The sequence below is a fragment of the Triturus cristatus genome, chromosome 12 (assembly GCF_964204655.1).
Source record: "Triturus cristatus chromosome 12, aTriCri1.1, whole genome shotgun sequence".
Classification (NCBI taxonomy): Eukaryota; Metazoa; Chordata; class Amphibia; order Caudata; family Salamandridae; genus Triturus; species Triturus cristatus.
In genome coordinates this window covers 97,384,494-97,395,686 of record NC_140595.1, presented here as the reverse complement: position 1 = coordinate 97,395,686, position 11,193 = coordinate 97,384,494, and positions in this window count along the sequence as shown.

Genomic DNA, 11,193 nt, shown 5'->3' with positions numbered 1-11,193 from the left:
GTCGACGACGGCAATCTCGCCTGAGGTAAATTCCTGTCAGGAAAACTTTTAGCTGGTAGAGCTTTTCCTGATTTCCTCGGGGGCGTAGAGGGCTTGGTTCCTGAAGGTGGAGACGTCTTCTTAGATGAAGACGAAGACTGACCCGAGCCCTTAACAGACTGGGCTCTCCTCAACACCTTCGCCCCAGTAGAAGAAAACTCTTCTTCAGCCACCCTCTTTCTGGAAGAGATAGAGGATCCAGAGGCACTTTCTATCTCTGACAAAGGAGCATCTTTATCCTTGAGCTTCTGTAGCCACAGAAGAAGGCGTCCTTCCCTATCCCTTAGGGTTTTCTGAGGAAATGTCCGGCAAATCTTACACTCCTTCACCTCATGATCAGGATAGAGGCAATAGATGCATTTTTTGTGAGGGTCTTCAGAAAAAAGCCGAAGCTTCCTGCAGGACTCACAAGGTCTGAAGAGGGATCTCTTTGTAGTTGACATCCTAGAAGTTGAAGAAACAGCAGAAAAAACTTGAAGTACTGAGCAGAGCTCAGGGAGACTCCCTTCACACGACGTGTGGTAGAAAATCTGAGAGCCTGAGCCTCTGAGGAGAACATTCTGGTGGGTGCTGTCGCCTGATTGGCTGCAGTTTGGACTGGATATAATGACTGTGATAGTCATAGCTGTGGAAGTTTTTTCCCTTGTAGCTTAGGCTACTTTACTTCCTGGTTCAGGTTACCAGGGTTTTTTGGTTGTTATATGCATAATTATTGCTTTTCTATGTACCGTGGGACTCCCACTCCGACGACGGGGAATGATGCAGGCATGTGAATCTATGAAAGACACCCCAAATACTGGAGAACACTGGATTAGTTTAGGCATGAGCAAGAACTCACAGCGAATTAAACAGAAATAGTGACTACTAACTTCAACAGGTCGGATCCAGACTCAAGGATGTTTGTATGTTTGTAACGTGAAGTAACCTAGGAGGAAGGGTGGGGCTATAGGAGCAGTGACCGAAAGGAAGAGAATGAGAGAAGGACTGGGAAGAGTGGGAGTGAGGAAGGGAATGAATGGTGGGAGAGAGGAAAGGAATGAATTGTGAGAGTGAGGAAGGGAATGAAGGGTGGAAGGGAATAAAGGTTGGGAGGGAATGAAGGGTGGAAGGGAATAAAGATTGGGAGTGAGGAAAGGAATGAAGGGTGGGAGTGAGGAAAGGAATGAAGGGTAGGAGAGAGGAAAGGAATAAAGGGTGTCAACAGGAAAGCGTGACAAAGAAATACATGACGGAAAAGTGAAAAGTGGTGGACAAGGGTAAAAAAGTGGGAGAAGAGAAGGTAAACAGTGGGAGACATGATGGCAAAGGGGAGGGACAGAGGCAACAAAAGGGAATATAAGTAGTTTACCTCTTTACCTGTTTCTGTGACTGTGATGCGTTGGCAGTGGTCCACTGTTGGCTCTGAATTAGGCCAACACCCTTTCCATGAAATGTGTCAGATGGGATGGAGTAGGCGAGAGATCAGCCTAAGCCAGGAGGCAGTACTCTTTAATGCATTCCACAGAAGTGTATGGAGCATCTTTGGAGGCTTTATCCGAGGCCATCACTGACAACCGCACCTATCTGCCTCTCGGATGTTACCACCTCCTCGGCAAATTCAAGGGTCAAGTAACTTCTACTGATGCTACTCTGCTGGTGGAGCATGGGGTCTTGTTGACAACTTTACATTAGAAGCATAACTCATGATTATCACGTTTGGGGAGGATTGCCCTGGTAGAACATAAAGCATGTAATAGGCTATTAATACTACTCACATGCTAGCTTGAGACAGCTCTTGTGGATCTTGTACCTGAAAAGACCATTTTATTCAATTATTTCCTCATTTCAGTCTCTGCATTAATTTGTCGGAGATTCCAGAGTGTGTTTATAACATTAATTAATTATAGATCTGTATCTAAGAATTGCTGGGGTGTGGGGGGGAGGGAGGAGTTGCAAAAGTGGGTGCCTTCAGAGTGTTTTCATTTGACTTTCCTCGGTGTCCCTGAGTTTTCGGCTGAAACTGAATACTACATCTGCAAGTCTGGTGTAGTGCTCCAAGGGTTGTGGTTTTGCTTCCCTAGCAGAGAAGAAGCCTGAGAGCAAGTTTCTTGTAGACTGGGGTATGCATCATTATGCACTATGTCCATAACGGACAGTACCCTCTCATATCTACATGAAGGCCCACTTCTGTTGGTAGATACTAGCGTTGGACACAAATGCTTTTAACCACACCTCTGGGAGACAACACACACAACTGGCTTACTGAAAAATATGCTCAGCTCTCATAACTAAGGTCCTTTGGTAACCCATGTCAACATGGGGTGAGCTACAACATGCAGCCTGTGTGGTGAGCATGGTTGGTTTACAAGTTACATGACAAGTTACACATATGCTTCATGAGTGATGTCCTTCAAGATGACACTGAAGCACGCGATGGGGGTTCACTGCCATCTAGTTTTCATGTAGCTTTCCAATGCACAGCTTTGTATCCCATCTAAGAGTATTTGTGGATTCAACATTCAAGCCCACTGCACGGCTGAGCCTATTGGCAAATAAGGCTCTGACCAAAACCATTCTGCCTGGAGCAGATGAGGTTTCCCCTCCTTGGATTGGCTGGCTGGTTATCCACTGCTAGCCAACCTTGAGACCATATGTACTCAACCGGAAGCATCCTAAGCTAAAATGTCTCCGGAAATCACAGGGTCCACACCGTTTCCCTTAATATATATATGTATCCTGTAATCATTTGATACCTGCTCTCAGTTTTTTGGCACGAAAGCCTGGGAAACGTACTGTGCTTCAAAAGCCCTGGTATACAAGTAAGGTGTGTGTTTGCAATAGGAGGAGTATAATGGCAGCAGGCACCACCAAACTGAGACTGATCAGCAGCTTCTGTGGCGGCACTCACTGGAGAGCCAAAGAGAGCGCGGCTGAGGGCTGATTGTGGGCCATTGTTAAAATATTAGACTTGATAATCAATATAGTAATCATTGTTTCCACGAACTAACTCGAGGGAAGACAATAAATACAATTAGGAACAGCATTATGCAGATCAATTTATGTATTGAGTGATATAACAACTATGCTATTGGGGCATTGTACTCATGTGTAACTAACTTTTGGAACCTACATGTGTCACATTTCTGTCCATTAGGAATCAATTGTAGGACATTAACTGTTGATTATACTCCCCTTTGTTTAATGTTTTAAGGTAAAGACTAATCTGTTTTTCTGTGAGTTTGCTTATGTCAGATGTATTTTGTCAGGATATTTCTCTAAATTCATTTTTTATTTATATTTTTTTAACAGCCCTGAAGAAGTTCCATGAGGTTGGGACGAAACACGTAACCTGTGCTTTGGCTGTATCGTGTTTGTTGTATAATGATATGAAGATTGTTGCTCCTGCTCGTTCCTGATACGAGAAGCACTCGAACGCTGACACGGGCTTCGAGCTGCAGCCCGAATAGCTAGTATGGAGGAGTCTGTCTCCCAATCACTTTCACAGCCAGACCACCGCTAAAACCTAAAGCCTGATGCGTTTCGATAACTTTCTTTTTCAAAGGCAGAGGTGGAAAGGAAAACGTCAATAGCCGTTACTGCATCAATACATTCCCTTTTATTGCGTGCCTTCTATAGGCTGCCCATAATGAGACTACGCTCAGAGTTCTGGGAGATGCAGTCCAGGATTTGAATGTGTTAATGTTCTGCTGTAATATTTCAAGCCCACAATGAAGCCTCAGTTGAGGTTCGCCTCCTAAATCCATTGTCAGTCGCCCCACATGACGAGATGCTGTATGCAAACTCCAGTGGTCCCCAGGTTATTGGGGTGGTGCATTCTCGGCGGTAAGAACACCGCCTTAAAATTGTTGCTCCTGCTCGTTCCTGATATGAGAAGCACTCTAACGCTGACACGGGCCTCGAGCTGCAGCCCGAATAGCTGGTATGGAGGCGTCCGTCTCCCAAACACTTTCACAGCCAGACCACCGCTAAAGCCTAAAGCCTGACGCGTTTCGATAACTTTCTTTTTCAAAGGCAGGGGTGGAAAGGAAAACGCCAACAGCCGTTACTGCATCAATACATTCCCTTTTATTGCGTGCCTTCGCTGGGGACCATTGGAGTTTGCTTACAGCATCTCGTCATGTGGGGCGACTGACAATGGATTTAGGAGGCGAACGTCAACTGAGGCTTCATTGTGGGCTTCAAATATTACAGCAGAACATTAACGCATGCAAATCCTGGACTGCATCTCACAGAACTCTGAGCGTAGTCTCATTATGGGCAGCCTATAGAAGGCACGCAATAAAAGGGAATGTATTGCTGCAGTAACGGCTGTAGGCGTTTTCCTTTCCATCTCTGCCTTTGAAAAAGAAAGTTATCGAAACGCGTCAGGCTTTAGCGGTGGTCTGGCTGTGAAAGTGATTGGGAGACGGACGCCTCCATACCAGCTATTCGGGCTGCAGCTCGAGGCACGTGTCAGCATTAGAGTGCTTCTCGTATCAGGAATGAGCAGGAGAAACAATGATATGAAGATTTACAAATAAAAAGAAGAAATAACAAGGACACTAAGAGTTTCTGACTCCATGAGAAAAAGTGACTGTGTAGTCTTGTGTAAAAGAAACTTTATATTAGGAATGCAGGATGTATGCTCTATGCCTTAATTGTGTGGGACTCATTGTTCTTTAATGTGAGCTATTAACATCTATGGTCACTGTGCTCCTCTACCCTTGTGATTATTCACCCACTTGGAAGGCATACACAAGCGAGCAGAACAGCATGAAAAACACATTTCTACCGCCGAACAACACATTTCGGATCTTGAAGACACGAGCTCCTAGCAACCAAGTGCATTGATAAACTTAAGAGGATCCTCAAACAAACTGCTGCTAAAGCAGAAGATTTAGTGGCAAGGTCACGCAGAAACAATATACGCATAGCAGGAATCACAGAATCCACTAACACTGGACGCAGAACTCCTATGTGGAGCATCTACTCACAGAATTTTCATAATTGAAAGAGCCCACAGGACCCTCGGCCCGCAACTGGTGCTGGGAGCACCTTCCCGGTTGATTATAGCCAAGCTTCTCAATTATCAAGATCGTGATACAATTTTACGCCTTGCCTGGGAAAATACACCACTACAATACCAGGGTATGACACTCAGCTTCAAGTTTATTGATGCTTAGCGCTTTCTTAGGAAGGCTAATATAAAATATTCCATGCTGTATCGGTGCGGCTACAAGTGCAATTTAACGGCAAGACCCACATCTTTGATTCACCAGCTGAGGCCATTCAGTTCTGCAAGCAGGAACCATGTTGGATGGAATCTGCCAGTTGGGGAAAGACCTGATGGCTCTTCTGCCCATTCCCCAACAAACTAGTGACACACTACTCCTCCTGCTCGATGATGTCTCAAAGAACTGTTTACATACATGACTGATCACATGGCACATGGATGGATGTTGGCTCTGGTTGAGCACATCTAGTTACTATCGTTTCTGGCACTAATTTAGTAAGACTTTACCTCCGTTTCTTATGAGGCCTTTTTTAATACACTAGCATGATCACGGATAGCTGGCGCTCTCCCCTGAGTTTTGCCTCCCCCAAGGATGACTCCATTTGTTAGTTTCTATTTCTGGTTGGTTATATATTGGGATGGGATTCACCGGTAGCGGGTTGTTAGCTATCCGATGTGGGTGGGGGGATTTGGGAATTATTATGTTTAATTATTTGGTTATCACTTTAGATTTTATGCAAGGGAATGAACATATAATGGAAGATGCATTGCCTTGCACTCAGAAAAATGCTTGTACCCACTACTGAGGTTGAAAAGACGACTTTAAAATGCATAACTTGGAATGTACGTGGATTATCCAACCCGCGGAAAAGTTGTCAAGTCTTGTCATACCGAACCAGGCATGGTGTACAGATAGCCTAGTCACAGGAAACCCACTGTGCCCCTGGTTCTCTCAACAGCTACACTTCCAATTGAGGGGATACTCGTTTTTTCGCCTACTACAGCACATACTCTAGAGGTGTGTGTATTCCAGTGCATAGGGCGATCCCTTTTGTACCGCGTAAAACAATAGCTGGTCCTGAAGGTCACTATCTGTTAGTCTCAGGCACGCTAGCTAACATGCCCCTCCTATTGGCTAAAAATTTACGCCCTCAATGTGGATGCCCCTGATATCTTTGCTGACATTTCCATACACCTAAATCATATGCAGGTCCACACAGTGCTTATGGGGCAATTTCAACCTCACTTTGGAGCCCTCATTGGATTCGACAGGAATGGGACATATTACCAAACCTCATTCACTTCAGACATTCTCCACTCTCATTCAATCCTCTTTCCTTGCGGACGCCTGGCAATCCAAACACTTGTCTGCCAGGAGTTACAGTTTTTACTCCGTCCCACATGGATCCTGGTCTTGAATTGAACAATGGTACATTGCCCCGATTCTAACACTCACACTCACTGACGTTGAACACCTCCCCAGAACCTTGTCGGATCATTCCCTGGTGCTCCTCATTCTCCAACTTCCCAAGGCAGTATTACAATGTGCGCCCTGGCGTTTCTTCACGAACGCCTTGCTTGACAACGTTTTCCGTCCTGAAGTACGTGACACACAATAATTGAATATTTCCAACTCAACACAGGACCTGTACAGCAATACCCAAATGCTTTGGGATACCTGTAAGGAATACATCAGAGGGGTGTGTATAGCCAACACTCAGGAGTACTGCACTCCATATGGGGAGAGCTGGCAACCGTTAAACAGGCACTGGGGACCTTGACACATTAACAAAGATTGATGATTCCCTTTCATTGCAACGTCAACGGGCTTCTTTACTGCACGAGTTTCAGGATCTGGCAGCCTGTGAGGTCAATTACCTTGGTAAATATGCACAGGAAAGGTCTATGGTGAGGGGGAAAGGCCTGTCCGCACTCTGGCTGGATTGCTCTGTTCCCCCTATCTGGCATCTTTGATCACACGCTTCCAACTTGACGATGGCTCCCCCATCACCACCAACGACGATATAATTTATGCTTCTCTTAACTATTATGCTCAGCCGTACACATCTTGCTGAGATGCTTCTGTAGACACAATCGAAAGCTATCTGGCGGAGATTGCCATGGTTTGGCTAGATGCAGGGTAGCAGTAATTTCTTGCTTCCCCTATCTCAGGCGACAAGATCTCACAAGCCATCCACGACCTGAGGAGCACACGAACCCCGGGACAACACTGCTTTACTGGAATTTTCTATAAGACTGATAAAACAATATCTGCCCCACACCTGCTCGAGGTTTACGCCACGTTCTTGACACACGGAAGCCTCCCCCGACAATACGCGAAGCCGTCATCACCCTATTGCTCAAACCTGGCAAACCCCGGATAAGTGCATCTCTTATAGGCCATTGTCCTTATTAAATCATGACAATAACATTTTAGCAAAAGTTCTTGCCACTCACCTTTCCCTACTTATGGACAAAATATTTTCTCAGTTACAATCAGGATTCATCCTGAATTGTTCCACATCAGTTAATTTGCTAACTATTTTCGCCCTTCTTAATCAGATTAATCCGGAGCTCCCTGAAGCAGCAGTCCTACTTACGAGAGCTTGTCCACCTTCTTTTTACTTCCCCACTGGCCCGCTTAAAAATCAACAGTACTTACACAATTTATATTAACATGCAGCACCAGACAAGGATGCCCTTTGTCCCCTCTTCTATTTATCATATACATGGACCCCCTGGTGCGACATTTCCAGGAGCGTCACTTGGCAAGGGGCCTTTGTTTCCATCATGGCCCACATTTGGCGTCTCTCTACGCATATGACGTAATGGTATTTGCCAGGGACTCTGAGACCAACCTGTCACCCTTTCTTCGGAGGGGGTCCATTTCGGAGCGCTCTCTGGTCTCGCGATTAATTGGAACAAATCCTAAATCTTCTTCTTGACGGACACCACAGCCTCTGGTCCCCTGGACTTTCCCTTAAAATGGTGCACAGACCCACCCAGATACCTTGGCATCTATCTCCATCATCAAAGTGCCAAAGTTATACGCCTAAATTATGGTCCAGTAATAGATAGATTAGCATCACAAATATAGCAATGGATTACACTTCCACTATCCATAGCAGGAAGAATAGCATTCATAAAGACGGTGGTACTACCCCATTTTTTATATTTATCCCTCAACATCCCGATAGTCCTGACTAATGCCTTTTTTCGATACTTTACGTGTCATGCTAACGCGCTTGGTATGGGCTGACAAGCAACCCAGGGTCAACTGACAAACCTTGACCTTGCCATATGAACGCGGAGAGTTTAATGTCCCCAATTTTTAACTGTACTATTTAGTGGTGCAATCACACTTCGCATACCACTGGTTTCATTATGATGCATGTCTGCAATTTCTGAAGCCAGATGGTCGCAGGCCCACCCATACCCACTCTCCGCAATTATGCCAAGAGGCCTACCTAGAACTGATACTAAAAAACAAATACTTCCAACTACATGCTGGCTTGGGCTAGACTCCAACGGTATCTTGGTTTTAGTTATTTATATTCCCCACATGTCTCTCTCGCTGACAATCCCTGGTTGCCAATAACCACTGAAGCCCTAACCAAACGCACCTTATCCGTATGCTGACTATTCAGGCTGGGCAGCCTCTTTGCATATGCCGAAATACACTTTGTCACTATACTAGCAGAAGGGTATAATGTGACATACATGGACAGATTCACTCTACATCGACTGTGCAATATAGTCCGCACTGCAGTCCTGACTAACCAGACGGAACCGCCTGATTTTCCATTAGTCTCACTGGTCATTACAACCTCGGACGGTTCCCTTTTGGTCCAGCGACTATCTTATGCAGCTCTTTCACTGAAGCTTGTTGTAGATAGGGGTGCACCAGCAGAGTGGGAGAGAGATCTGGGTAGCCCAATACCAGATACGACACGGTACTTCTGCTGTGAACAAACCAGATTGATCTCAAGTAATCACAGGCATAAATTCCTACATTTCAAATATTTACATCACGCCTACACTATGCCTCGTTTACTATCCCACTAAATCACATTGCTGTACTAGATGTGCAGCAGAACATGCTGATTTTTCACATCTTGTGTGGAACTGTGCGCCGATACTAGCCTTTTGGGAAGAGGTATTTCGCACTTTGTCACAAATTATTGAAACCGAGCTAGTTCTATTCCCGCTTATGGTGCTGTTGGGATACGTCAAACCACTCTCGGTAGGAATTCAGTGTTACGCCGCCAGTGCACTTCTGTTAGTGAAGCGCCTGGTATCTTTGCATTGGTGTGAAACATCAGTCCCAACAGTCAAGGGATGGATCCGAGACCTAGTATGTTGTGATACTATGAGTGATACTTACGCCACTCTACAGCCACCCACTTCTAGGCCTACAAACATATGGCATCCACTGAGTAATTACCTATTACTCTTCTCGCCTGATGATGGGATACCTACCCGTGCCTGTGGCGTCCTCAGATCCAGGGCAAGTACTCCGGATCACACAAGGTGGCTACTAAACCTCACTATAGCATATATGATAAGAATCCTCATTGTAACATCCCTCCAGTGCGGGGTCACTTTTTGTATATTTTACCCTGCTTATGTTGGTATTATTGTGCTCCCACACCATTGGTTAATTTTCTCACTCTCACTCCTTTCTCATTAGTATTGTCTATCAATGTAGAGGCCTATAGTTTCTTCTTTTTCTTTGTTTTAACAGGAATACACACACAGACTATAAGTTTCTGATTGCCATAATTTCCTCCCTTGCTTATTCTTTGTTTATGTAATGGTTTTGTATTGTTTGTTTCTTCATCAAAAATAAATAAAGACAAATAAATAGTCGAGTTAGTTGAGGCCGTCATAGATGAGGCCATTCATAGATGAGGCCATTCATAGATGAGGCCATTTGTAGACGAGGACGCCGTAGACAAGGCCGTCATAGGTGAGGTAGTAATAGTCAACATAGTTGTGGTTGTCGATGTTGTCATCGTAATTGTTGTTAAAAATGATTTTGATGGTGGATTTGCCGTAGATGCTTTATTGTTAGGTTATGAGGATTTTCCTGATGTAGTGTCAGGGCCGAAGAGGGATTTGTAGGGTCTGCCTCTGAGGTAGTTTTTTTTTCAAATTTTCTCTTTCTGTGAGAAGAGCCTTAAGAAGACTCGTGGTAAGTCTTTTTTATGGCTTTTCTGCGTGCCTTCTAGAGACTCTTGGCACAACCTCTCCCTTTGACCTTTCCTGTGAGGTGGAGGAATCCTCACTGCCCTCATCAGAAGTGACAGATTTAAGTTTCAGAAGTCCCAATAATAGCCTCATCTCTGAATGTTAGAGTTTTTGAGGAAAAGGTTATACATATTTTGTAGTCCTTTACCTTCTTTTCTGCTACTCTGACATATTAATGCCAAGGTCCGAGAAATGAAACATTAAATATAATCATGGATGTTCCAAAAAGGAAGTGATAGCTGAAGAAACTGAGCAGAGCTCAGGGAGACTCCATTCACATGACGTGCTGTAGAAAATCTGAGGGACTCAGACTAAGTTGGGAGTGTTCTAAAGGGTGTTGTTGCCTGATCTTGTACTAGTATAACTCTATTTGGGAATGCCCAAAAGTAAGGCAATGTTGGGTCCAGGTTCCAAGTACATAGAATGAAACAAAAGGTTGGGCTATTTGTGTCACTTACCTCTCAAGAATATATGTTCGGTCCTATTGTGAATCAGGTTAATGGAGGAACAATTAGTCACAAGCCGGTTATTAAAGACATTGAGACGAGTGGCTAAACGTTGGTTAAATCTCGTAGCATTGACTTTGCAATTCTGCCTTAAGGTCAGACAAGATTAAACTCTGGTCAAAGACATGCATAAATATAAAGCTAGGAGTGATGAGAACCTTGCAGCTGACCTCATGGATTGGAGGGAAAGGGGCACATGCACCTGATATCAGACCTCTTTAGACAGTATAGGACAGAGCTAAACCACACTATTTATTACTGATATTAAATTGATTCATTATTGTACTGGAGAGGAATGCAGAAGTCAATAGATTGCTGAAACCTAAGAATTATTTGTCTTTCAAATAACGAAATTAGCAACTCTTACAGTTTGAAAGTGTGATGTTGTTACTGCCATAAACTTCG